The 17,127-nt window shown below is 39.3% G+C and overlaps 1 long non-coding RNA gene across 1 annotated transcript; it reads right to left on the bottom strand.

Moving 5' to 3' along the window:
* Nucleotides 1–14,322: 14,322 nt before the first annotated feature.
* On the bottom strand, nt 14,323–16,824 carry LOC133296074 (uncharacterized). The gene is made up of 3 exons (XR_009749448.1): nt 16,207–16,824; nt 15,219–15,286; nt 14,323–14,513 (listed from the first exon to the last, which is right to left on the bottom strand). It is a non-coding gene; the product is annotated as an uncharacterized LOC133296074 (long non-coding RNA).
* Nucleotides 16,825–17,127: the final 303 nt, after the last annotated feature.

Here is a 17,127-nt window from a genome sequence, read left to right as displayed (position 1 = left end):
TGTTCTTTTTCTTGAATTATGGCAGGTGCAGGTGGTGAAGGTAGCCCTCCTCGTGAGAGAGAAAACAGGTTGCTAATCGATGCCATTATGGATCGAATGCAAACGATGATGAGGGAGCAAACAGAGGACTTATATGAGAGAATTGAGCACTTAGAAAATCAAGGGACTCATGATGATGATGGAGGTAGAAGAAGGGTTGATAGAAGGAGAAGAGATAATGAGGATGTTGCTAGAGAGGATATAATTAAGGGGGTGAAGCTTAATATACCATCTTTTAAAGGAAAAAGTGATCCGGAGGCCTATTTGGAGTGGGAAATGAAGATTGAGCATTTATTTTCATGTCACAACTATACTGAAGAAAAGAAAATGAAGGTGGCAGCCATGGAGTTTAGTGATTATGCTCTTATTTGGTGGGACCAATTGCAAAAGGAGAGGGTAAGATATGAAGAACCATTGGTGGATAGTTGGATGGAGATGAAAAGGCTAATGAGAAGAAGATTTGTTCCTTCCCATTATCATAGAGACCTTCACAATAAACTTCAACGGCTTACACAAGGTAACAAGAGTGTAGATGAGTATTATAAAGAGATGGAGGTTTCCTTGATTAGAGCAAATGTTAGTGAAGAACGGGAGGCTACTATGGCACGTTTCTTGCATGGACTGAATAGTGACGTAAGGGATGTTGTGGAGTTGCAAAATTATGTGGAGTTGGAGGATTTAGTGCATCAAGCTTGTAAGGTAGAACAACAACTCAAGAGAAAGGGTGTCATGAGGAAAAACTCTTCTAATTTTAATTCTTCAAGTTGGAAGGACAGAAATAAGAAGGAGGGAGGTACTTCATCAAGCAACCCCACTGCTGCACCTCAAAGGACTCAAATTAAGTCCAATGAGACCCCTAAGAAGATAAGGAATAGTGAAATAAAATGTTTCAAGTGTTTGGGAAGAGGTCACATAGCTTCAGAATGTCCAACTAAGAAGACTATGTTACTTAAAGAGGATGGAGAGATTACTAGTGAGTCTTCTTCAGATTCTGCCTCACATGATGATGAAGATGAGTATGACGAGGAAATTATATCGGAAGGAGATTTGTTTATGGTAAGAAGGATGTTGGGTAGCCAAGTAAAAGACATGGATGATAGTCAAAGAGAGAACATTTTTCATACTAGATGCCTTATCCAAGGAAAGGTATGTTCTTTAATTATTGATGGAGGGAGTTGTACCAATGTTGCAAGTGCTAGAATGGTGTCTAAATTGGGCATGGAAACCAAACCTCACCCGCTGTCATATAAGCTTCAATGGCTTAGTGAGGATGGTGAAGTGACCGTAAGCAAACAAGTGGAGGTGAACTTCTCCATAGGAAAGTATGATGATACAGTTTTATGTGATGTGGTACCAATGGAGGCTTGTCATTTGCTTCTTGGGAGACCTTGGCAATATGATAAGAAAGTTTATGCATGATGGTTACACCAACAAATTCTCTTTTGTGCATGAAGAACGCAAGACTATTCTTGCACCTTTGACTCCAAGAGAAGTTAGTGAGGATCATTTGAAAATGAGAGATAAAAGAAAGCAAGAGAGAAAAGAAAGTGGAGAGAAAAAGGGGAAAGAGAGTGGAAGAGAGCAAGAAAAAGAGAGAAAAAAAGAGAGAAAAACACAAAATTTGTTTATAAAAGAAAAAGAGGTGAAAAAGGATATACAATTGAAAAAGCCAATGCTCTTACTTTTGAGTAAAGAGTGTAATAATATCAAAGATGCCAGTCCTACTAACTCTCTTCCAAATGAGGTTTCTTCTTTGTTGCAGGAATTTGAAGATGTCTTTCCCAAAGAGGTGCCTCATGGACTGCCTCCTCTAAGAGGCATTGAACATCAAATTGATCTCGTGCCGGGAGCTGCATTGCCTAATAGGCCAGCCTATAGGAGTAACCCCCAAGAGACCAAGGAGATTCAGAGACAAGTTGAAGACTTGATGAAAAGAGGATGGGTGCAAGAAAGCTTAAGTCCATGTGCAGTCCCAGTCCTTTTAGTGCCTAAGAAAGATGGAACCTGGAGAATGTGCACTGACTGTAGAGCCATCAATAACATCACGGTAAAGTATAGACATCCTATTCCTAGATTGGATGATTTATTGGATGAATTGCATGGTGCTTGTTTCTTCTCTAAAATTGATTTAAAAAGTGGATACCATCAAATTAGGATTAGAGAAGGGGATGAATGGAAAACAACTTTTTAAACTAAATATGGGTTGTATGAATGGTTGGTTATGCCCTTTGGTTTAACCAATGCTCCTAGTACCTTCATGAGACTAAAGAATCATGTGTTAAGGGAGTTTCTAGGAAAGTTTGTTGTGGTTTATTTTGATGATATTCTGATTTATAGCAAATCCTATGATGATCATCTTGTTCACTTGAGGTATGTTGTGGAAGCACTAAGGCATGAGAAATTGTATGCTAACATGGAAAAATGTGTGTTTTGTATAGACCATGTTGTTTTTCTTGGTTTTGTTGTTAGCTCACAAGGAGTGCAAGTTGATCAAGAGAAGGTGAAATCTATTCAAGAGTGGCCAACTCTTAAGAATGTAAGTGAGGTGAGAAGCTTTCATGGCTTAGCTAGTTTCTATAGGAGATTTGTTAAAGATTTCAGTACCATAGCTGCACCCTTGAATGATGTGATTAAAAGGCATGTTGGTTTTAAATAGGGTGAAAAACAAGAGAAAGCCTTCGCTACCCTCAAAGATAAATTAACTCATGCACCTATTCTTGTATTGCCTAATTTTTCTAAATCTTTTGAGATTGAATGTAATGCATCTAATGTGGGGATAGGGGCTGTTTTGATGCAAGAGGGGCATCCCATTGCCTATTTTAGTGAAAAACTGAATGGGGCTGCTCTTAATTATTCCACATATGATAAGGAATTGTATGCATTGGTAAGGGCTTTGCAAACATGGCAACACTATCTCTTGCCCAAAGAGTTTGTCATCAACAGTGACCATGAGTCCTTAAAGTACTTAAAAGGACAAGGCAAGCTTAACAAAAGGCATGCCAAATGGGTAGAGTTCTTGGAGCAGTTTCCCTATGTGATCAAGCACAAGAAAGGTAAGTCTAATGTAGTTGCAGATGCACTTTCAAGAAGGTATGCTTTGTTCTCTACTCTTGAAACTAAGTTTATTGGTTTTGATCATATTAAGGCATTGTATGAGCATGATCCAGACTTTGCACAAATCTATGAAACTTGTGTGGATGCTGCTCAAAATGGATTCTTTAGGCATAATGATTACTTATTTAAAGAAAAGAGATTGTGTGTTCCTAAAGGTTCTATTAGGGAATTACTTGTGAAAGAGGCACATGTGGGGGGATTAATGGGACATTTTGGAATCCAAAAGACTCTAGACATGCTGCATGAACATTTTTATTGGCCACACATGAAGCGTGATGTACATAAATTGTGTGAAAGATGCATTGTATGTAAGCAATCTAAGTCTAAATTATTGCCTCATGGGTTGTATACTCCTTTACCTATTCCAGATTGCCCTTGGATTGATATTTCTATGGATTTTGTGTTAGGACTACCTCGGTCTAAAAATGGTAAAGATTCTATTTTTGTTGTGGTGGACAGGTTTTCTAAGATGGCACATTTTATTCCGTGCAAAAAAGTTGATGATGCAATCCATATTGCTGATTTGTTCTTCAAGGAAGTGGTAAGACTCCATGGACTTCCAAGAAGCATTGTCTCTGATCGTGATACTAAATTCTTAAGCCATTTTTGGAGGACATTATGGAGTAAGTTGGGGACTAAACTTCTCATTTCTACTACTTGTCATCCACAAACTGATGGCCAAACTGAGGTAGTGAATAGAACTCTTTCTTCTCTTTTGAGGGCTGTAATTAAAAAGAACATCAAGTCATGGGAACAATGTTTGCCCCATGTTGAGTTTGCATATAACCGGGCAGTTCATAGTGCTACTCATTATTCTCCTTTTGAAATTGTTTATGGCTTTAACCCTCTCACTCCTCTTGATTTGCTACCTTTGCCTAACAACTCTATTTTTCAACATAAAGATGGTAAGAGTAAGGCTGAATATGTGCGAAAACTACATGAAAGGGTAAAAGCAAACATTGAGAAAAAGGTAGAGAGCTATGCTAAGGAGGCAAATAAAGGAAGGAAGAAGGTAATTTTTGAACTAGGTGATTGGGTTTGGGTTCATTTGCGAAAAGAGAGGTTCCCTTCCCAAAGGAAATCTAAGCTTCAACCAAGAGGAGATGGCCCTTTCCAAGTGCTGTCCAAAATTAATGATAATGCCTACAAAATAGACCTTCCTGGTGAGTATGGTGTAAGTGCTACTTTTAATGTGGCTGATTTGTCCCTTTTTGATGCAGGAGACGAGGATTACAATTTGAGGACAAATTCTTCTAAAGAAGGAGGGAATGATGAGGAAATAGGAGGTGGCATGACCAAGACAACAAACTTGGAGGACATACAAGGTCTTGGAGGCCCAATGACAAGAGCAAAAGCTAAAAAGGCTAAAGAGGCTCTAAATCTCTTGGTGACCACTTTACTTGAGACAAGCCCAAGTCTAAAGAAAGAAGAGCCCAAAATGATACACTTAATTAAAATTGAAGACTTTGAAGAATAAGCCTCAATGGATATGCATGAAGGCTTTATTTTACTTGGCCCAAATTCTGCACTTAATTTTTTATTTTCTTATATTTAGTTAAACTTTTTGTAATAAGGCTTATTGGGCTGGATTATTGGGTTGTCTATCTTCTTTTATGTGTAAGTACTTTTAGGTTAAACTCAATATGGTTGTTGCCCACTATATAAGGGAACACCATGGCTTTTGAAGACAGATTTGGAATATCAAGTTAACCTATTTTGGTGAGACTAGTTCTCTTGGGTTCTTTTGAGAATCTCTGAACTTATCAAGGGCATCAATCCTTGTGGCGTTCTTGGGCTTATCAATTCTTTCGAATTGTGGCGCCTACCTATAATCCTTAAACTCCAATTTCGTTCTATATTATCTTGGATTCATATCTCTCGAATTCCTTATCCTTTTCCGGTGATTCTTGTGCCAAAATCGTGATTCAGGAAGCCATCTTTCACGTAGTTTTGGAATCACCCAAATCCGAGGTCTGTAGCGTGAGATACGCTCTGTTCTTAACAGGTCGTGTTGGTTGATGAATTTGGGGTTAGAATTTCCATTCCTAGTAGATCCATTCCTCCATTCCTATTGGGGATCATATCACAACTCGAAGAAACTCTCCAGAGGTATCTTAACCGGTCTAAAGATGCTGCCTTGCAGGTGCAAGGTTTGCAAGAAAACATCCATGTTCACCTAATTGTGGCGGGTCTGGATGGATCATCTAGACTAGCCAATTCAATTTACAAAGACCCTGTGAGAACGTTGGAGGAGTTAAGAACTCGTTCCAAGAAATACTTGGAGCTCGAGAAAATGGAGATAGCAAATGCGCTATCGGAGAAAGGTAAAAGAACAAGTCCAAAAAGGAGGAGCCCGGCCCCAAGAGAGAAGGAACGACCCGGCAATAAAAAGAAAGACTCCAGAAATAAGATCCTGGATGATAGAGATCGGGTTGAAGGTATGAGAAGTACACACCGTTAAATGCTTCGCGCTCTCAAATTTGGAGGGAAGTTGTAACACACTATTGTGTATTTAGCAAGTGTACTAGTCACACAAGTAATAAAATGATGAGTAAAGATCGTTCCCACGAGGATTTGTGTTCAAACACTGATTAACCATATATACTTAAGTTGAATCATACAAAAAGTTATTGGTTGCATTGATTTCTTATCACCAGAAATTGAATTGAATTAAATTAAGATTTGATAAAACAAATGAAATGTGAATTATAATTTAAACAAGTAGTCAGACATCAATATCCCTTAAGCATAAACTTATGAAAGAATCAATCCTACTATGAATTATCTCCCATATGATGTTAATCAACCTTTTTCTTATCATCAAGATGTAATCCCTTACTATCCTGATTGATACATTAATCAGAAACCCCAATCCCTTGGTGATTCCCTTCTTAATACATGCATTAAATACTAAGATCTTTGAGATTACATCAGAATCCTAGCATCAATCCCTTGAGTACTAGAACAATGATGATGAAATTGTCAGTTATAGGAATAATGTAAACATCTCTGTTCTACACTACTCCCTTGAAGGAAAGCATTAATAAAGACAACTTCATATCATCACATAAGAGATAAACAAAGTATTCAATTAACCATTCATAAATTCACACTTGAGTTCCATTGAATCAGACTACAAAGGACTCTACTCAGACATAATGAAAGAATAAACAAGAGAAGAAGAAAGATCAATCTTCATTGTCATGATGGTTGAGTCTTCAATCTTCAATTACAATTACATAAAAATGTACTAATTATTACAAGAACCAATCCTAAAGAATTTGGAAAGTCAGAGAAAGTGAAGAGTCAGATCAGAGGATCTGAGATAGGATGTAAGAGAATGTGAAGGCACTTGCCCTTTTATAGAGTCACAAAATACAACTGAATAACAACCAGAAACTGACATGGGCGCTAAAACGTTCACCGTTGGACGTTTTAGCGTCCATGTTTGACGGATGCCCAACTGCTTTTAACTGTCTTCAACGCTAAAACGTTTGACTTGGACGTTTTAGCGTTCAAGACTAGAACTTTTCCAACAGAAGAATGCTAAAACATTTGATCAAGAAGTTTTAGCGTTCATGACCAGATACTTTTTGTCTTCAGTTTGCAGCAGCGCGGTAAAACGTTCTGTTTGGACGTTTTAGCGCTCAACACTTAGCATTCTCCCTTTTCTTCAGAATCTTCTTCTTTCTCTCTGTTGCTCCTTGAGCTTCATTTCCCTACAAGATAATGTAAATTTTCAACAAAGCTTTCAGAACTTGTACTTAAGGGCTTTCCAGGACATTAACCTCTTTTCCATCCATTTAATCACACAAATTGATACTAATTCATGCTTAAAAACCTGATGAACTAGGGGTTTATCACAATTCCCAGATTTGGACATTGCTGTCCTCAGTAATGAATTTAAAACAGAGAAGAACTTAAGATTCTTTACAGATGAAACTCATGAGGATGGACTTCAATTAACAAAAGATCACATTTCATGATACAAGCTTATAACATGCAATCTCTTATCTCCTATGATTTGCCCAACATCATATGTGACTTTTCAACAGATCAGTAAAGATGATATACAGAGACTTCTCAAAAAGGTCTCTGTCAAAAATTATGAGAATTTAACTCTCTTGCACTCTATCATTCAGTCTCCACTGCACTCAAACTACCATAGGCTTGTCCATCTTCTCACTTTCCACAGTAACAATGATCTATAAGGTAGATCAAAAAGGTCTTGGTGTGATTAGCAATGAGGCATGGTATGTGGCTTGACTAGAGGTAAGGATTTATGTTAAAGGAGAGGTTCAGATTAAATGAATCAGATTCAGATAAGAGGGAGATCACAGTATTTATCAATTTCTTCCTAATTCCCCCAACTTTCTTCCTTTTCATTCCTTGTGCTTTTCTTTGAACCTTTCTTCCTCCTTTTCTTCCTGACACTCTGTGTCTTTAACATTTTTTTTTCTTTTTCTTCCTTCTTTCCCTTTCAGACACTTTGTGTCTTTAATACCCCTTTCTTTCTTTTCCTTCTTTCTTTCCTATATTTCTAACACCTTGTGCATTCATTTATTGCAAGAACACTTTCCTCCCCACAAAACACTTCATCCATTATCACTTATCTGAAACTTTCTAATCTGAAGGATTGGAATGAATGTAGGTTCTTGGTTTATAGATAGATAAAACAGGCTTAGGCTCAAGGGTTTCATGCAATGGAACATTAAGGGTTGGCCATTTGACGTTCTGGTTCAAGAAGGAAATGCCTCAATCATTTCTACCCTACACATTATCAACCATTTCAAGCAAGAAACAAGGCAAGTTCTAGAGTTACGCATGCAGTGAAGTGCTCTCTGAACAAAATTTTCTGTATAGGCTCAATTTCCTCACAGTTCAGAGTGCATGCTTGACTTTCTCTCTATGCATCAAAACTAATCTCTCTATGCTTGACTTTCTCTTTAGGCATCAAAACTACTCTTACACATTGAATGAGTCATGCAATCATTTCATTTACTCAACATGCAAGGCATAAGATTGTATCCTTAATTTGATCAATCATCTAAAATTCTGATCAGTCAAATCCTCATGGAATTCCATATCAAAACTGAAATCCATGTTCTGTATTACCACTAAAATCCAAATCACACAGAAAACTTGAAAAGAAAAGAGATTAAGATGTTTCCTTGTTTTGGCTCATCAATTCGTGTGATATCTCCATGAAGTTCGCATGCCATTCAAGCACACCCCAATTCCCAGATTTAAACGTTGTTGTCCCCAGCAACTAATTTAAATCTAAAACAACAATTGATCACTGAAACACATTCATATATAACTCAATAGCATCAGTACTATCGCAATGTGCATAAGTCAAAACAGTGAATATCTCAATGTACTAAACCAACTTAACAAAATGGAACCAATGTAAACCAAAATAAAACAATATAAACAGAAATGTAATAACATCAGGAGTCTATGCGAGACTCTGAATCCTCCTCAGCTGAAATGAGGGGATTTGATCCTGGATCAGCAGTAGGTAGTGGGGTGTAATCGTCATTAGCAGCCTGGTCCTCATCCATAGCGGAAGCATCTTCAACAGTCTGATCAGCAGCAGTCTGGGCATCAGTAGTGGCATCAGCAGTCTCTCCCTCAGCAGTCTGGGCTGCAGCAGCTGAAGTACCTGCACCCATGGCAGCCATCATAGCCTCGTCCTCATCAGCACGCTCCTCAAAAAATGTTGTGGCGGCTTCCTCGAATGCATCCTCCTCATCTGAATGAGGATACTCCGCAGGCTGGTATGCTACCGGCTCTATACCCTGGGCCTCACACAGGGCTGTCAACATCCGAAACATCTGAGTCTGAAATGAGTTCTGGATCGTCTGCATGAACTTAAGACGGCGGCATAAGAACCCCAGACGAACCTCAGTGTTGACCAACCACTGCTCTGCTGATCGCTTCTTATTGACAGACGTATATTCAGCCTCTGTCATAGTCTTTCTGCCCGGTGTCAGACCTGTGGCTGCTCCTCCTCCAATCTGAAGTTGTCCCCTGATTAGCTTAGCATCAATTGCAGGGTGCAATTTAACCTGCACCCCATTATCAGTAATGTTGTAACACCCCGTGTATACCCGGTTTGTTAACATTACATCGTATTAAGCTGCGCTTAATAAAAATTGTGGAATATCTGTTTCTTTTTTCAATTATGGCGTCATATACTTAACCAAGTTGATTACTTAATCAATTTCATTAAAAACATCGCCTGTATGTAATTTGCAATAAGACATCTACTGATATACCTCAATATATAAATAAAGTGTGTATCTAAAATCACGGATCTACAACTCGTAGTCAGGACCATAATCCTGATACATTATTACAACTCCAAATAAAACAAGACATAAACAAGACTATGTGTAATGGACAATCCCCATGCTCACCAAATCAACAACGTCTCAACAAGATGATATACAATCATAAACTGAAGCTAAAAACATAAAGCAGCATGCATAACCAGCATCCAACAAGTCAGCATAAAATAACAGCAATTCTAACTCAGCTCCGGCCTCCTGCCGCCTGAGGTCTCAACATTACCTGAACCTGAAATAAGCACCCCAAACGTGGGGTGAGATCTCTAACAGAAATCTCAATAAGACAAGGGGTCCTCAAGGATCTTCCACCCCAAGCTCACTTACATCATGTGCAATATGAGTTCAAAAGCAATTTAACAATATAATTTCCAAAATAGTGCAATGCAGCAGATAATCATGTCATGTGGGTTATAAATATTCTACTGATAAGAGAAATGCAGGAATACGTTTATTACCCACACAATACCAGCCCATGCTGTACCCACCTCCAAAGGGCCACCCCATGGTTTCCCTTTAAGGCAAACACCACATAAATATCATACAGCAATTGCACTTAACAGCTCCATAGCATTTCAATAAAACAGTACATGAAGACAACATCATGCATATAACCATACCCCCATGGGACATGGTGGAACCAACAATGGCTAAACAGAGGACACAAAAGCTTACCTCTAAGCTAGTTATCCAAAGCCACAAGCTCAAAGTCCAACACACATCAGATCACAATCTGATTTAGGACCAACAAGTATATCAACACTTATAGCTCAAAAGCGTAAACATAAAGACTACGTTTTCATATTACGAATTATGTCTTAAGGCTTCTCACAAGCCATAAGCCCTTAATCACATGATTCAGACTTAGTTCAATTAAAACAGAAGTTCAACTTCATCAATCTAGGGTCCACAAACCCCCAATAGCCTACTGTATACACACAACACAGCTACTGTTCTACGAAATTCCAGAATATCTGGATATTCCACGGGTACATATCTGGATATGCAATATCCGGATATTTCACTGTCCATATCGGGATATACAGATTCCCATATCCAGATATCCAATATCCGGATATCCAAATCACCATATCAGGATATCCAATATCCGGATATTTCACGGGCAGATATCCATATATTTCACGACAGAATGCAGAAACTGTATTTCATGAAGATATCCTTCCAAGGTTGGGTTTTTAACGATTATAAACACTTAAACATGCATTTCTAGGTGTGTTTGACATTACCCAACGTTAAGTTATCATCTTTTAGCCTTTAGATGCATCAAGGTTCTATTTTTAAGCTCAAGAATTCAAGTTAAAGTGTTGAACCACTCACCCAAGCTTCACACAGAAAAAGAAGTGCTCTTGGAGCTCACTAGAGGCTCCCAACAACTGGCTATACACAGAGCACGAAAATGACACCTCCAAGGTTGGTTCTTTATCACCAAAGGCCACCACTTGGACCTCCAAATGCCATGAAAATGGCTCCACCAACCCAAACAAACAAAGTCAGCCCTCAAACTCTCCCCAAACAGCACCATCTACTCAGCAAGAGCTGAACCTCAACCTCCCAAGGCACTCACCCAAGTATTTCCCCAACCAAAGAGGAGAAGAAATGAAGGAAAAGGTCACAAACCCTCAAAATGGTGAAGAGGTAAGGAGAAATGCACAAGCTGATCAGCCACCCTCAAGGCATCCACGTACAAGAGTGTATGGCCTAGGGTTTTGTGCCTAAAAGCCATATATATATATACGGGATTCTTAACCTACTCAATTTTACAAGATTTATCATATTTTTCATATATTTTTCTGAGCACCTTTTCGGTACGCGCTTTTCATAGCCAGTATCAGATTCTGGCACCAGTTCTCATTATTTGGACTTGAAACTCGTTTTACAAGTCCTATAAATTATTCTAGTAATTATCATGCACTTATTATAATTTTCCGGGATACTTTTTCGGTACGCATTTATACCGACTAGCAGAACCGGTATCTGCACTTTTCTTCCGAAAAGCGACTTTCAGCATTCTTAATCACTTACCATAATTATTAGAGCCTCATAATAATTATTAGGGTCAATTATGGAATCATTTCCTATTTTCTCAATATTAATTAATTAAATTCCTTTATTAACAGTGCGGGTTCTTACATTCACCCCAATTTTTTAAGGATTTTGTCCTTAAAATCAGAAAACATACCTATACAGAAGCGCGGGATACCGCTAGAGAAGCTCGTCCTCTCACTCCTAGGATTACCCTTCAGGAATTCTTCCCGTTCAACGTACTTTGACCATCGAAATGATCTTGCTCCTCAGCTGCTTCTCGCCACGATCGAGAATCTTTAGTGGTCTGACGGGAGTTCTCAAGTTCTCCTGAACCTTCACAACATCCGGTTGCACCATGTGCGAAGGATCCGCTACAAACTTGCGAAGTTGAGACACGTGAGACGCGTCTTGGGTGCTGTCCAAGTTCGAAGGCAAGGTAAACCGGTAGGAAACAGATCCTACTCTACCACGTAATTGGTATGGCCCAAAGAACCGCGGGCTCAGTTTCCTCACTCCAAGTGCCCGAACAACACCGGTGACAGTGAAAGCTTCACAAACACGTGCTCACCCTTACCGAACTCCAGTGAACGATGCTCAACATCAACGTAGTCCTCCTGACGACTCAACGCCTGCATCAGCTTTCCTCTGATCATCTGTCCCGACAGATGGTAAATCGGACAAGGTCCAATCCAAACAACTCTTTTTAACTCCAATCTCAGACCAACAGGTAGGAGTTCTACACCTCCTACCAAACAGCACCTCGTAGGGTCCCATGCCCAGGCTAGCAAGGAACACACAACCACAAAACTCTACCAATGACAGGTACCTATCTCATGCGGGGCCCTGTTCCAAGGTGCATGCCCTCGACATATCCTCCAAGATAGGGTCCGCTCAGTCTGTCCAACAGTCTGAGGGTGATTGGTTGTACTCAGTCTCAACTGAGTCCCAAAAGCTCTTAGCAGTGCCTCCCCTAACCGAGATGTGAACTTCGGGTCCCTGACACAGAAGATAATCTCGGACACCCCGTGAAGACTCACAATCTCGCGAACGACAGTTTGACCAACTGCTTTGACGAGAAGCTCACCTTTACCGGAAGAAAGTGGGCAGACTTAGACAATCTGTCCACGATGACCCAAAAGAGTCATTACTAACCTGGGTCCCATCACGAAGTTCATGGAAATACTTTCCCGCTTCCACTGCAATACCTCAAGAGGTTGAAGCTTACCAACGGCTTCAGGTGTTCAATCTTCACTTCAAGCAGAACAAACACATGGGCACATACACCGCTATGTCCGTCTTCATTCCAAGACACACCATCTTGGTTCTTCACGTAGTCGAGACACCCTCTCTGCACTAGCGTCTTGTGGACCTTCTCCATAAGCTCCTTCTTGACTCTCACAGTCTCCATCTCGAGAAGTGCATCCTCAAACAAAGAGGTCACCGTCCGAACTCGAAGTTCCCCAATGACGTCACGACGTCATCTGGTTCTCTGGGATCATCAGTCATTCCCCCAATAGAGGTGACCTACCCCACAACTCTAAACTACACAACACTCGAGTGAGTTGGGTCTTATTCCATGACTCTAACCTCAACAAGACTAGCAATATAAACAATATACTCAAAATAAATTCTTATTCATTTCAAAGTACTAAGTCATCATCATGTTCAATTCCACCAATCCGTGTTAGTTAACCAACTCATGCACATAGTAACATACCTTAGTTCATGTACACCTGCAAAATTTTCAATTCCAATAACATAATAGCTAACAACTCTAAGTAACAGTATACCTCAATCTCCATGGTATCTGCAAAATCGAGAGTCAGTCAAAGGTGAAATAACATTGATATATTACCACAGTTCATCATACTTATTTCATGCTTAACACTATCCGTGGAGTTAACATGTCAACTACTCATGACATATATCAATAATCACATAAAAATCCTAGAGTCATGGAGACCACTCAACTCACCACTACTTGCACATGCACTGCCTTGCATATACAAGATCACACGTGGCCTTGCCACCAATTCTAAGTGTTACACACTCAGTTTCCCTGAAGAGAATTTCATATCCTCAAGCAGAGCACCATCACGCTTAAGTAATGGCGTAAGGCCTCTTGCCTCAACAAAATGACCGGTGCTTCCCAAAGAGATACGCTCGGTCGGATAAAGTCTTTCGCCGAAAGACTCCCAACAAGATTCTTCAGCTCAGCTACTTCTGGCGGAACATCTGGTATGGAGCTAATGCAATAGGCCCCACACCAGGCAACAAATCAATGGAGAACTCTATCTCCCTCTGTGGTGGAAACTGAGGAATCTCCTCAGGAAACACCTCGAGGAATTCTCTCACCACAGGAATGCCAGTGATATCCTCCCATTGCTAAGCGGAATTAGAATTTTCGACGTCATTTTAACAACTGAAAATCATTTTGATGTTGCTAATTAAAACTTATAATTGAAATTGGGTTACTTACAAAAATCAGAGTATACTTTCAAAATTTCTTAACTTGCTGAAAATATTATTTTCCTGGTGGACATTGCTATCTTGAAATATTCGTATAAAATCAAGTTCAACCATCCACAAAAATATTCTTTGTAATATAGAAAGAGCACGTCTGGGGCTTCGTGTGCATATAAAATAATAGCAAATCGGAGGTCGTTTTCCCCTCGAAACATAACTCGCAAAGTGTTCGCAAAACTGTTTATAAATTAGCACTAAATAAACGTTCAGAAATTATTTTCGCAAAACGTTTTCAGAATTTCTCCAAAGTAATAGATAATCATAAAAGTCTCACAACAGTAATAAAATCATGGTTCCAACAGTAGTCTAAGGTTCTCCACATTAAAATAGTACAGTCATCCAACGTCATCCAACAGACAAAATAACAGCAAGTCCAAACAGCAGCAATTAACAGTAAATATCCAAATAATCCATGTCCTCATATGCTCTTTCGTCCTCCTGCAATTTTATAAAATTTGCAGCCCCAAAGGGGTGAGAAAAATCCCAGTAGTGTGATAGCAAAACCAATAATGCAACAATATTAAACTAGGCACAAAATTATAAACAGTCACATCAACATTTCATTTTCCGTTAACATATCATAGTGTGTATATAACGCCATCATTACGCTCATAGCACTTTCGTGCGCGTACTATGATATGCGTATATAACGCCATCATTATGCTCATAGCACCGTCGTGCACGTACATACACAATGGATATTCCATAATGGCTCCCTCAAAGGTGAATTCCAACTGTGACCTATGCGGACGGAAGCCAAGTGTCCCATACCCTGGTACCGAAGGGATGCCTATATGATGCGTGCTCAATCGTATGCATATTTATATAAATCTTCTAATCCATGAACAACATGAAATTCGTGCATGTATGCCATGATATGCTTCACACACAACAAGAAACAAATGAATTATGAGGTGTATATCGACTGATCATCATCATAATAGCATATCTTTCATGTACTTTCCGTACCAAGCTGCCACATAACAGTTACTTCTCATTCATGATTTTCCATCTTGTCACATTCATAGGCAGCATATATATATAGCATATAACAGCACATTAATCCAAGGCACGTGTGAGCAACCATTCACAATTCTATACGCTAGCTAATAGTCACATTAGGTAATACCACCAAACACTTACCTCGCGCGTCACAATTAATTTACCAGGCAGCCACCGAAATAATCCAAAGTCTCAATGTTTATGCGCACCTAATATATCAACGTACCAAATCAGAATTTCATACAATTATCCCAATGATTTCTAAGCTCCTAAATCATGTACTTTCATTATATTACACGGTTCCTAGTGTTATTTATATTCTGCCCTTAAGAGCATTTCATTCCTTGCTAGAAATTACCATTTTTCCAAGACTCACCACATATATAGGTTCGGTTTTACCATGCTTTTTCCTTAAACAAATTTCTGGCTTCATATTCAATTAACAACTAGTTAACAGCAAAGTAATTCAAAGCTTCCAACATAGTCAGATTCGTTTTAAGCCAGAGTTTAGGTGCACCAAAATTTTATATCAAAAAGATACTACCCATTTTACTTAGGCTAGAACAATTAAGTTTTTAGCATACTAATTTCATCCCTTTTTATTCACTAACCAATAGCGGAAATCCAAGGTTTCAGAAACACCCATAATCGGTTTTCACATACAAAGAGCTCATGACATTTATTCACAATTTTAACTCTACGAGGCCAAGGGTGCGTTGAGGAGGACCTAACAACATGCTGTTTATTTAATTTAAATTGAACTTAGTACATATCCAGGTTCACCAAAACAAAATCGGTTTATCCAAGTAAAACATCAGGGATAGTTTATTCCAAAACTCAACTAATCCATTCATGGTGCGCTACAAGGGGAACCTAAAAGCATGCTGTCCAACTAAGTTTAACATATGCAAAGTCTAATTAATTAGATTAATCCAGGGAGCAGTCCATCAATATTAAAAGGGAGCTCTTTTTCTCAAGCTCCAAAACCGATTCCTTGAACTTGGAGCGCAGAGGCTTGTTGTTCAACGAAACAGAAACGGAAACAAGGGGATGAAAAGCATTCATCCTCCTAGGATGCATACAAGATCGAAACAGAGAGGGATGAGAGCATGGTTTTCGGTTTTTATACCTCTTGTAGTAACACAAAATACTCCCAATTCAGCTAAGGTTGCAGCCACTAAGTTGATGCTAAGATCTTCACCCTTCTACCCTTCAAGTACCACGCTAAAAGACTGCATGCAGGGGAACTATCCACTCTCCAAGAACTCATATTTGCAGCTCCTTGATGTTTGTGGTTTGGCGGCCTTAAACAGAGAAGGGAGAGGAAAATGATCCTTAAGGGTTGTGATATTTGTTCATGGAGCTCATGGTTTCTTGCTAGGATGAGGGGATAGTGTGTAATTTTTCTTGAGGTTTACCACTCTATGGTGTTCACGGCTTGTGGAGGCAATGAGGAAGAGATGCACTATGGTTTGTTTTCCTTGATAGGTAGCAACGGTCTTGAGAGAATGAGATGAGAAGGTTGGTATAGGGTTTTTAATTTGAAAGAAAGGATCAGCTTCCTTCCTCTATAGGTGCGCACAAGTAATGGAGAGCTCTTGGTTTTGGATGCTGAACCATAGATGACCCATTCAGATTTCCGTTTAATCCCATTAGTTGCATGAGAAACAAGGCTGTTAAGTTTAGCTACTAAAGCAAGTGACTAGATTTCTTCCTCCTACCAATGTGCCTAGAAGGAAAAGGATTAAAGTGGCTGATATCCTTTTTAGCCAATGGAAACACATGCATGCTGACTTCCCTCTTCCCATTGGACGCATGCTAAGACATGGCTGACTAGGGGTTGTCTAAAGCTACAAGCAATTAGCTTGCTTTTGGGTCCACTCCATGCGCATGACTAGAAGATGTAAGGATAAGTGTGTGAAGCTTATTACCCAATGGGAGGTAGTATTCAGATTTCTCTACTAGATAGGTTAATGGAAGATAGTATGCCAAGGTTTATGTTGGGCTGAATCAAATCCCCTCTTGAAGGTTTGGGTCGTCGCCCTTGTAA

The sequence above is a fragment of the Gastrolobium bilobum genome, unplaced genomic scaffold, assembly GCF_033153095.1.
Source record: "Gastrolobium bilobum isolate Gb01-03AN ecotype WA unplaced genomic scaffold, APGP_CSIRO_Gbil_v1 utg40354, whole genome shotgun sequence".
Lineage (NCBI taxonomy): Eukaryota > Viridiplantae > Streptophyta > Magnoliopsida > Fabales > Fabaceae > Gastrolobium > Gastrolobium bilobum.
The sequence above is the reverse complement of the archived record's forward strand: the minus strand, read 5'-3'. Positions and strand labels throughout refer to the sequence as shown.